Raw genomic sequence first — 12,276 nt, 5'->3', positions numbered from 1 at the left:
ACATTTATTAAAGTAAAAACATGTGCTTAAAACTGTGTTCAAGCAACATGCATATGTGGATATAACAGTTTAATATCTGAACCACTGCCCTGGTAGGAATGACAAGATCTCTGCTTCCTAACCTGGCTCAATCCAGGGATGTTGCAAAGGTATTTCCCAAAGCCCAGGGATTCCTCACAGTTTTTTAAAGTTGTCCTTGCTGAGTAGAAGAAGGAATCCAGTCAAGTGGGGCTCCAGGGCCCATTCAAATGCTTCTTCTCTAAGGCAGATCAGGCTTATTCACCAGAGTGACCAGGAAGAGTTAAGGAAGAAGGAATATAGAAAAGAAGACTAGGTGAAAGGAAGGAAGAGAAGGAATTTTTTCTAATTGGAGACTACTGTCTCTTGATCCATTCTTTTAGAACAAATATATAATTATTGGTCAACTTCTAATTTAGAGAGTTTTTGTAAGTCATATTACCCTAAAATAGAGCTATGTATGTAGAACATTTATTGGGCAGTTCTCTTCAGAACAACACAAAAGAAGTAAGGGAATCAGTGTCATCAGAGGGAAAGGATGAAGTGCAAATGCATTTGTAACAAAGATCTCAGCAGATTCCTGAGGACGCTCTGGAGTTGAAATGGTCCTTCAGAAGAGTTTTATTGAAGCAAAGAGCTGGACTTTGTTCCCCTATTGTCTTTAAATACAGATTGCTCTGGAGAGCTGGTCTAACATTAGATGACCTGGCTCATTATGCTGAGAGAAGGGTTTGGCTAGCAACACTCCAGTCAACCAGGGGAAGGAACACCTTGGTCCTGAAGTTGGAGGGGGAGAGTACATCACCGCATTCACTACAGGATCTAGACTTTAATGGTTACATATTCAGAAAACAGAATAGGCTACCTCTCTACTTTACCTCCCCACACATGCATATTTTCATACAATGACAATTTGTCCTCTGTACTTCTGGCTAGGAGAGGGAGCTAGAAAACCCAAGGCTTACTAAGCATGTACTACAATGGCTATTGCAGAAATATGGAAGGGAGAAAAGAAAGCAATTTTCAATTACTGACTTTCAAATTGACATAGAGGAGTATAATCTCAAGATAAAGTTTCCTTCCAAAATCCAGGACTTGTTTTTACAAAAAAAGGGTCCTGAAAGACTCCAATATATATCACAAAGAAAATGCATATTTCCCCATTTGCCCAGACTAGAAGAAAATGGGCTACCCTGGTAGTTCAGATAGTAACGAATCCACCTGCAATGCAGGAGACCTGGGTTTGATCCCTGGGTTGGGAAGATCCCTTGGAGAAGGGAATAGGTACCCACTCCAGAAGATACCAATGGCTTAGAATAAGAAGGACATTGTAAAGAGAAATCAATAGATCAAAAATTTGAGATGCTGCTGTAGAAATACATGCCACTTCTGTCACTAGATGAGCACTTTGCAGACATGAAGATGGAGAAAGAGCCTTCTGATGGGTTGTTATTCTAGAACAGAATAAAGCTATAAATTCATGGTAGGCACAAGATCCTAAAATTCCTTTCTCCATGGCAAAAGAGACTGAATTTCGAGGTTTGTCCTGCCCACATTGATGGGGTTCAGGTGTCTTGTGTGTGTGTACTTGTGTGCTCACTCTGAATTCTTTGCAACCTCATAAACTGTGGCCTGCTAGGCTCCTCCATCCATGGAATTCTCTGGGCAAGAAAACTGGAGTGGCTTGCCATTTCCTCCTTCATAGGATCTTCTCAATCCAGGGATCTAACCCATGATTCCTGCATTGGCAGGTGGATTCTTTACCACTGAGCCAACTGGGGGGCTTCCTACATGCAGCCTTATAAAATTTCTTAAACTCCTAAAAGTTTGCTTGAACACCAAACTTTACTTATGGGGTTAAATCTGACATAAATGCAATATTAAGACCAGGCTAACATAAAAAGAGCTTGAAGCTTGACAAAGTTATAACATCAGTAAACAAGTCATAGATTGTTTGGCTGGGGACCATTTGGAAAAGGCCATGCCTTAGAAATGCCAGTGTGGAGGAACGACCGTGTACAATGGGGTTGAAAGTAATCCATCTCAATGGAGATGCATGTTGAATATGTTCAGATGTCTTTCCACCCAGCCACACTACACATTAGATGAAATTCAGATGTAGGGGTTGATAAGTAGAAAGTACTGACTAATGGCAGAAAACTCAGTAAAAATGTAACTTAATCACTGAATTGAAGACATTTCTTCAAATTTTATAGATTATTTACCACTACTATACAAAATAAAATCAAGATAGAGACAAGGCTGAAGTATTGAAAAATAAAGGCAATTGCATCTATTGCTGATCTGAATAAAGAGCTTGCAAATATAGTTCACATAGGGGAAAATAAAGTCAAAATTTATAGTGCAAGAAGAAAGCAGAGAGGAAATAGAAACAACTATAATACTGAGAGATACAATCATCGCAGCCTAAAATTGGAAGTAATAAGGGCTGAATGTAGCGTTTTACCTCTGTGAGAAGATATTTTTCAAATTCCCAGGTTCTGAGGAATATGCCTGCTTAGGAAAGTTTTTGCCTTACTGTTGTCAGGAAAGGTTTTCAAAGAATTAGAATTTGACCAAAGATATTACTGTGTGTCTTTTCAGTAACTGTTGGGTATTGGTTAATGCAGTCTCTGAGGATTATCTGATTGCATACGATTTTGAGGTGGCTCAGATGATAAAGAATCTTCCTGCAATGCAGGAGACCCAGGTGCATTTCATGGGTCAGAAAGATCCCCTGGAAAAGGGAAAAGCTACCCACTACAATATTCCTGCCTGAAGAATTTGATGGACAGAGGAGCCTGGTGACCTACAGTCCATGGGGTCGCAAAGAGTTGGACATGACTGACTAACACTTTCACTTTTTCACAGGGTTTTGTCCTTCTAGTTGTCTTTCTATTGATCACTCTATTTCACAACTCTTAGGTATAGAAGTTAAGTTGCAGAAAATTGATAGTATAAGTGCATAAAAATTCTGTTTACAGGAATAAAATAGACTTTTATACTGTAGAAAATATGAGTCCAAATATTATATTTTATGGCATATATATATATATATATATATATATATAATGATATTAACTAGCTTTGCAGCTATTAGCAAATTTACTTTGGCATTCTTGCCTGGAAAATCCCATGGATGGAGGAGCCTGGAAGGGTGCAGTCCATGGGGTCGCTGAGGGTCAGACTGAGAGATTTCACTTTCACTTTCATGCATTAGAGAAGGAAATGGCAATCCACTCCAGTGTTTTGCCTGGAGAATCCCAGGGATGGGGCATCCTGGTGGGCTGCCGTCTATGGGGTCACACAGAGTCAGACATGACTGAAGTGACTCAGCAGCAGCAGCATACATGTGCATAAGTATATTTTTCATATTTTGAGTTACTTTTAACATCTTAGTGTTTTCCGCACTAATGAGCATTTAACATACATGATTGAAAAACATTCACTTTATACTTGTATAAATGTCTTGGTTTTGCAGTTTGCAAGTTATGTTTACTATTCCATGTTCAGCTGAAAAATAACTCAGATTTTTTTTTATTTTTATCTTTTTTATAGATTCTTGAATTAAAATCTCTAATGCTATATTTGTCACTAGAGGCCTAGTACAGATTTATATCTCAGCCATGTTCTAGGCAAAACACTGTTTTTGAATTCAATGAATTTCTTAAATATATTTTCCTCAGGAATAAGCAATACCGAAAAACCTGCCCCATTTGAGCTCTCTGAGTAATTCTTTGAATATTTTCAAGGACCTAATTTTATAGACAAGTTACCTGTTTTAAACAATTTCCTTCAATCCCCACCTTGACCCTTAATGCAGAAGAGAATCTGGAACAGCTGATAACAGTTTTGCCAACACAGGCCTAAAATGTCTACTACATCACCCTAATACAGGGTTGTCATAAAACACTGAAGGCCCAGTGAAAACTGAAATTCAGATAAACAAAAACTACTTTTTTAGTATAAGTAGGTCCCATGTTTTGGGACACATACTTATTTATCTATACTGTAACAGTATTTATTTTAAATATTCAAAAATGGCATACTGTGCTTAATTGCTAAACCTGGTAACCCTACCCAGGCAAGGGGGTAATATGTAATACATACTGAATGGAGCTGTCTTGACATTTTAAATCAAACAGCAAAATCTAGAGCAAGAGGAGCTCTTTTCTTTGTAATTGAATTACTACCTAAGCCACATCTATTATTTAAGCAATTTTGTACCTGAGTGTCGAACTGTGGTAGACTATACTTTAAAGTCTGAGCTAGCTACAGTGCCTCTGGCTATGCTGCCTGTAATAAATATATGCCCCGGCAGTCCCTATCTAACTGTCTCAGCTGGGCTACAACAAAATACAATAAACTGGATATAAACAATATGAATGTATTTCTTACAATTCAGGAGGCCGAAAGTCTGAGACTAGCATGGTCAGGTTCTGCTGAGAGTCCCATTCCAGATTGCAGACTGCTGATGTCTCCACAAATCCCTTAAGGTAGAAAAGAGAGCAAGTCAGCTCAGTGGACCCTTCTTGGAGTCCCTGGTGGCTCAGAGGTTAAAGCATCTGCCTGGAATGTGGGAGACCTGGTTTCGAACCCTGGGTCGGGAAGATCCCCTGGAGAAGGAGAATGGCAACCCATTCCAGTACTCTTGCCTGGAGAACCCAATGGAGGAAGGAGCCTGGTAGGCTACAGTCCATGGGGTCGCAAAGAGTCGGACAGAACTGAGAGACTTCACTTTCACTTTCAATCCCATTCAAGTGGGTTCCACCCTTGTGAGCTGATTACCTCCCAAGGTCTCCAACTCCAAAGATCATCACAGTGTTAAGGGAGAAGGAAATGGCAACCCACTCCAGTATTCTTGCCTGGAAAATTCCGTGAACAGAGGAGCCTGGTGGGGATTAGGATTTCAACATGTGCCTTTGCAAAGGATGGCAAACATATAGTCTATTGCGCTTAGAACCCAACAGCTTGTAACTGACATGCTTTTCTGGACTTCATTTGTATTTCTTGCCTCTGCTGCCCACACACAGCCATCTCTGATGCTGCTGAGACTGCCAAAATTTGTAAATCCCAGAGGTCCTCATCTTTGCTTAAAGGTTCCCACCTTGTCTGCACCTTGGAATCACTTCCTGAGTTTTAGGTCACTACTTATACCTGGGCCCTACCCTTAGCAATTGGGTATGAGATACCCCCAGATGACCCTAATTGCAGCCCAAATTGAGAAGTCCAGGTGATACTGATGATGCTAATCCTCTGTAAAACAATAATTCAGCTATGGATAAAACCAAGGTCAATATACTAGGTACGCTAAGGTTTAAAATTTCTTCCCGATGCCTCAATTCAATTGTAAAAATGCAATCAACCTGAGTTCTACACTTTTCAAGGTGAAAATGCCTCATTATCCTATAGAAGTCTACATTTCAGAGTCAAATGGCCAACCTCATTAAAAGCCTATCCACACCTATACTTCTAAAATTTATCAGCAAAAACAATCAACTCATCTTTATTTCTCTTGCTTTAGTTTTAGGACTTTTTAGGAACCTTAATAAATATTATCACTCTTGCCCACTCAGGTCCTGCATAATTTGAGAAATAACAATGTATCATCTTATTTTTGACAAGTACCAAGTTAAATGACTTGACTTTACCTCTGCATCTGGTCCATGACTGCTGAGTAAGTTGTTCTAACTCTATTGTTATTAAGTTGGTACATTAGCTTCTTATATTTTTAAGACTAAATAAAAGGTCAGATTTAATTAGGGGACTGATTGATGTACATAAGAGAAAATTATATCATGACACCAGAATAGCAGTCTGAGTAAAAGGAGTTAGTTGGCCTTACTGAACTGCTAATCAATCTTTGACAGCTAAATGGATCCACTGCCATGTGAATCCTATAAATGTCAACTTAACTAGAGTATTCATTTAATCTGAACTGGTCTGCCTACTTCCTTATTTGTCCTGTTAGATTTTAAGTTTCTTTAAGAAACGGGTTTATTTCTTTTAACTTTACCTCCAGGACCCAGACTAGGTTAATGACACAATAAATATCACTTAATTGTAATGCCATATAAAAAAATGGCACTATCAAGTTAGAGACAGAGGGCACCTCTATGATCTCATACATTATAGAAAAGTTTTAAAACACAGAAATGTTAAAAGAACCTTCCGAAGAACAGTTACCATCTCACATAAATTTGAGGAGCAAAAGAATGTGTTTGCACATTTGAAAGTTATTAAGTAGTTAACAGACCTGGAGATCAATGCATATATGAAAGGGTGTGGTGAGAAGGGGTTGGAGCAATCTGATGAAGTGTCTTGTAACATTCTAAGGGACTTGAAGACTTATGTGTTCCTCAAGCAACTGTTGCACAAGAGTTATCCAATTCTCTAAAGGAAAAAGAAAGGATGTTTACTTTTGTTGTATCAGTGGACTTTTAAAAATATGTAATGATAAATTACATTGCCTAAACTAGATCCTGCTCTGATTGATGGTAAAAGCAACAGATATGCAAAACTGTCCTTGATTTTTGATACCTTTATTAGGAAGCAACCTACATTTGAGAGGAAAAAAATCCCTTCCTGTTAGAGACTTTAGATCTTTCTTCTGCTGTCTTAATCTAGAATAATGATGATGACGATAATAAACAATAATGACAATTCTTATGACACTAAGACCCTATAGAGTTTGAGTGAAAATCTAGCTTTGCTTTTATCTGAATTAGTGATACTTCACCTCTTTGTGTCTCAAACCCTTCACCTACAAGACAAATATATCATAGTATTTATTTCATAGATGTCTGAAGAATTCTTGAGTGAATATGTGTTAAATATGTAGAGACTGCAGAGAGTAAATGTTACATAAATAGTATCTGTTATTAATGATACCAGAATTTTACAAACTTTCTACTTAAAATAAGCTTATTTTTCAAATATTTATTTACATTTCCAATAAAATAGACTTTGCATAAGTCAGTATTTATATTCTTAACTTTGAATATTCCAGTCTCCAGATATTGTTAGAAATTTGAATTATGATTTTTATACCCTTTCTGAAAAAGTACATGATAACAGAAGCCTGGTTAGCCAAAGCCTGGAAAGGAAAAGTTTTTCATCCAGAAAAAAAAAAAAAAAAAAAAAAAAAAGCACTTTTATACATTTAGAAGCAATTTACATTCAGGAAGTATTCAGTCCTTACCAGTCCATGTCAGGTGTTATGTGCTCAGAGTATGATAAAGACTGGATTTATTTAACAATCTCTCTTGGCTTGCCATGTAGAAACTTTATGATATCAAGTGCATATCATTAGCTGAGAACAGGAACAAAAATATTCTCTTAAAAAATAATAGCAAATTCTACAAGTTTGACTTAAAGATATCAAGTCCCTGGTGCTAGAAATTTTACAAGTAATATTGATGTCATATGACATAGATAACATTTCTAAAAGTGTAAGATGGATCTTAAATATTGTTTTATCTTTGACTTACCATTCAATCAGTATAAAAGCATCACAACTACACAACTAACACAAGATTAATTATATGAGATATATAGAGAAAGATACACATTTATGTAACTATTCTTGGAATATCAGATTTGAACTTTTTTTTATTTTATTTTTTAACTTTACAGTTCAATTCCAGAAAAATAAATGACCCAATCAAAAAATGGGCCAAAGAACTAAATAGACATTTCTCCAAAGAAGACATACAGATGGCTAACAAACACATGAAACGATGCTCAAAATCACTCATTATCAGAGAAATGCAAATCAAAACCACTATGAGGTACCATTTCACGCCAGTCAGAATGCCTGTGATCCAAAAGGCTACAAGCAATAAATGCTGGAGAGGGTGTGGAGAAAAGGGAACCCTTTTTACACTGTTGGTGGGAATGCAAACTAGTACAGCCACTATGGAGAACAGTGTGCATATTCCTTAAAAAAACTGGAAATAGAACTGCCTTATGACCCAGCAATCCCACTGCTGGGCATACACACTGAGGAAACCAGAATTGAAAGAGACACGTGTACCCCAATGTTCATTGCAGCACTGTTTATAATAGCCAGGACATGGAAGCAACCTAGATGTCCATCAGCAGATGAATGGATGAGAAAGCTGTGGTACATATACACAATGGAGTATTATTCAGCCATTAAAAAGAATACATGTGAATCAGTTCTAATGAGATGGATTAAACTGGAGCCTATTATACAGAGTGAAGTAAGACAGAAAGAAAAACACCAATACAGTATGCTGCTGCTGCTGCTGCTGAGTCACTTCAGTCATGTCCGACTCTGTGCGACCCCATAGATGGCAGCCCACCAGGCCCACCCGTCCCTGGGATTCTCCAGGCAAGGACACTGGAGTGGGTTGCCATTTCCTTCTTCAATGCATGAAAGTCAAAAGTTAAAGGGAAGTCGGTCAGTCATGTCTGACCCTCAGCGACCCCATGGACTGTAGCCTTCCAGGTTACTCCATCCATGGGATTTTCCAGGCAAGAGTCCTGGAGTAGGGTGCCATTGCCTTCTCCGCCAATACAGTATACTAATGCATATATATGGAATTTAGAAGGATGGTAGCAATAACCCTGTATACGAGACAGCAAAAGAGACACTGATGTATAGAACAGTCTTTTGGACTCTGTGGGAGAGGGAGAGGGTAGGATGATTTGGGAGAATGGAATTGAAACATGTATAATATCATATATGAACTGTTTTAATGTTACTTCTACCACCTTCCCTGGTGGCTCAGAGGTTAAAGCATCTGCCTGCAATGCAGAAGACCTGGGTTCGATCCCTGGGTTGGGAAGATCCCCTGGAGAAGGAAATGGCAACCCACTCCAGTATTCTTGCCTGGAGAATCCCATGGACAGAGGAGCCTGGTGGGTTACAGTCCACAGGGTCACAAAGAGTCAGACACGACTGAGCGACTTCACTTTACTTCTACAATTTTTCTTAAAGAATTAGAACATACACCTTATGGAAAAACAAATCATTAAGGATATTAACTGATTATAATTAAAGTATTATTATGATTAAATAATTTTCTGTTTCCCTCATATTTTCAACATCAATAATATTAATGAATATCTGGTCAAAAAATGATCTGTTTTTTAAAAGATACAGTTTTGTTTGGAGATGCAAAAATGTGTCTAGATATGAATCACTGATATTGTACTATAATTTACATCCATTGACTCTCTGAATTTGAAAAGGACCTAGAGAATTATTTAAATTATTCCTAGTAGTAACGTATATAAATTGAGTGCTGTGAAGATATTAAAATTATCATTACTCTTCAGTTTGTCTTATAACATTTTTGTGCTAGTATCAAATATCAGAATTAATATACTCTTTAGAACTATTTTTCTTGTCAACATACTTTGTATTTAGAGAACAGAACTATATTGACTGACTTAGATATGGGCTAACATAAAATTCTTATGAGTATTTTCATTTTCATTAAATGTCACTTTGGGTCAGTGCTGATTTTGCAAAATTAATTGAGGGTAAATAACAATTCTAGAGGGTAAAACTGAAAGTATATGGATTTAAAGGAAAAGAAGAAATAGAAACAAATGGATTACTTTAAAATGTTGTTGTTCAGCCACTCAGTCATATCCTACTCTTTGTGACCCCATGGACTGCAGCATGCCAAGCTTCCCTGACCTTCACCATCTCCCAGAGTTTGCTCAAACTCATGTCCACTGATGCCATCTGACCATCTCATCTTCTGTCATCCCTTCCCCCTTGCCTTCAATCTTTCCTAGCATCAGGGTCTTTTCTAATGAGGAGTTAGCTCTTCACATCAGGTGGCCAAAGTATTGGAACTTCAGCTTCAGCACCAGTCCTTCCAATGAATATTCAGGATTGATTTTCCTTTACGATTGACTGGTTTGATCTCCTTGGCCACCACATCCACTATTTTAAAATAATTGCTTGCAATTCAAAACCTGGCAACAAATTCTCCTTTCAGTCTTTTGAAAGTTCAGGTACACTGTGCCTTTCTTTTTCTAGACATATTCCTTAGAGGGAAGTTTGTAAACATTCTTGTTATTAACCTCATTAGTACCCTTTGTGTACAATTTGCTGACTAACATGATCTTGTGGTGGAAAAACTGTTGAGAACAAATGACTTTCCCTCTGCACAGAAATATTTCTAAGAGAACTTCTGATGAGCACATCAAGTTTCAGGCATTTGCTTGCCAAATGCCATCTGTTTTCACATAAAATTTCTCTAGAAACAGAGAAGGGTGTAATGAGGGAATCCAACTCATTTGTCATAACCTTTTAAGATAAAAGGAAAAATATCCTTAAAAAGACAATTATTGCTTTTTACCATATTATGATTTTACAAAAGAATATCAACTTGTCTTTAGTATCCCTTTAAGAAGAGCGGAATATATTATAGATGAAAACATCAACATTTAATGTTGTAAAGGTTAAGAGCATTCTTTGCTATTATACTGATTGTTATAATATGATTAAAATGGTGATTTTTAAAGCAATCACTTGTGAGAAATATTAAGACATTTCAAAGAAACACAGGTAATGGCTCTGTTTTAAATACATTCATCTTATGATGTTTTTGAGAGTTTATACAAATCAGCACTTCAAAAGAAATTAACAATTTAATGTGATCAAAACAATTATTTTAATATGACTATTTCACTTCTTTACACCAGCCCCAATTGTTGCTCAAGTTAATATTACCTCAAACTTGTAGTACATAATGGCACAAACATCCCAGTGATACAGGTTCAAACAAAATAGCAAAGACCCTTCTACTGTGAAAAATATTGTCTAAGACAGCTCCCAAGACTCTGGTCCCCTGGTGTAATAAATAAAATGGACTATCATTTGCTTGATCAGATTCTAATCAGTCAACTTTGAATTAATCAATGGGAAGATTGTCTGAGGATACCTGACCTAATCAGGTATGTTTTTTAAAAGAGGTTAGTAAAGTCAGAAATTGGAAGTGTGAGGGGCTAAGGAGGGGGCCTCCTGGCAAGCTGCTGTGGGGAGCAACAAATAGGATCAGATCAGTCTCCGAATAAGAGCCAAAGAGAAAAAACAAGGCCTCAGTTTTACAGCAGCAAGGAATGAATTCTGTCAACAACGACATGATCTTAAGAAAGGATCCTGGGCACCAAAAATGGAGGTCAGTTGGCAATTTGATTTCAAGTTTGTAAAACCTGATACAAAGAACTCTGTTCAGTTGTGCTTTGGCTTCTAACATACAAAAATCACAAGATAACAAGCAGGTATTATTTCAGGGTGCTATGTTAGTGATATTAATAATTTGTTAGGAAGCAATAGAAAATTAATAGTGTACAGAGGCAGGGAAGGAGGGCTTGGTGAGAGGAGAGGTATGGAAGCTAATTCTGGTTAAAATTCTGAACCTACTTTTTAAATTATATTCAGATGGTGCACACCACCAAAGTATATCTCACTGAGCAGTTCCACACAATAATCCTCTATTTATTATTATATTTCATAAAGCTATGGAAATTCTTCAGGAATTGTTCAAAATATTTGAAATTTATTCACTAGCTGTTCACCTGTTTGTTATATGTTATTAGACTTATAGGAATTAATAAATACAATTACTGTGAGGTATCAATACAAATTCAAATAAAAATAACTAAACGAGAATTTATTTGAAGACATTTAAAATATTAAATGTTAAAAATATTTCTAGAGTTTTAGTAATGTATTTGAAATGGTCTTCTAATTAAGGATAAATTAAAATGAGTAAATTATAAAATATGGGACATACGAATACATGACAATGCTAATTAAAGAAGAATTATAGCCTTAGAGTCATAGGTTTAAATATATTAAATATATACACACATATCTGTCTTTCATTTGAAAGACAGCATTTAACAACTTTACATGTTTTGACAGACTCTAGTGGTTCAACCCCTGCTGTTGCACTTTGTAGACTCAGAAGAGAATATATTGTGCTGTAATCATTCTACCTGTATACCTACAGATCTTTCTAACCAACAACAGTACCTTCCTTAAGGGAGATACCAAGCTCTGTAGTTTAGTCCTTTACTATTTCCTCTATTCTTCATTTTTCAGATCATTATGAGATTCCAAAGCACTTTTTTTATGTGTGCTCAGCTTTCTTCATTTTATTTTTGGTTTACTTTGTTTTCCATAGTTACACTCTTTTTCTGTGATAGTCCAGAAAGAACCAGGCCTAGATCAACTTGGAAAAAAATCAAGAAGGCAGGTGGTTCTGA

At 36.7% G+C, this 12,276-nt stretch overlaps 1 long non-coding RNA gene across 17 annotated transcripts in view; it reads right to left on the bottom strand.

Annotated features, from left to right (window-relative positions):
- Nucleotides 1–5,835, bottom strand: part of LOC129657751 (uncharacterized) — a 136,324-nt gene extending 130,489 nt beyond the window's left edge. For 4 of the 17 annotated variants that reach the window (XR_008717077.1, XR_008717078.1, XR_008717075.1 and 1 more), the window contains exons 1-2: nt 4,807–5,833; nt 4,417–4,508 (exon numbers count right to left, since the gene is read on the bottom strand). This is a non-coding gene — a long non-coding RNA (uncharacterized LOC129657751). Of the gene's footprint in view, nt 1–3,157; nt 3,313–4,416; nt 4,509–4,806 lie in introns of those variants that run through there. The other 13 variants (XR_008717081.1, XR_008717082.1, XR_008717080.1 and 10 more) reach the window with 10 other exon arrangements.
- Nucleotides 5,836–12,276: the final 6,441 nt, after the last annotated feature.

The sequence above is a fragment of the Bubalus kerabau genome, chromosome 7 (genome assembly GCF_029407905.1).
Source record: "Bubalus kerabau isolate K-KA32 ecotype Philippines breed swamp buffalo chromosome 7, PCC_UOA_SB_1v2, whole genome shotgun sequence".
Lineage (NCBI taxonomy): Eukaryota > Metazoa > Chordata > Mammalia > Artiodactyla > Bovidae > Bubalus > Bubalus kerabau.
This window is presented reverse-complemented; position numbering and strand designations above follow the sequence as displayed.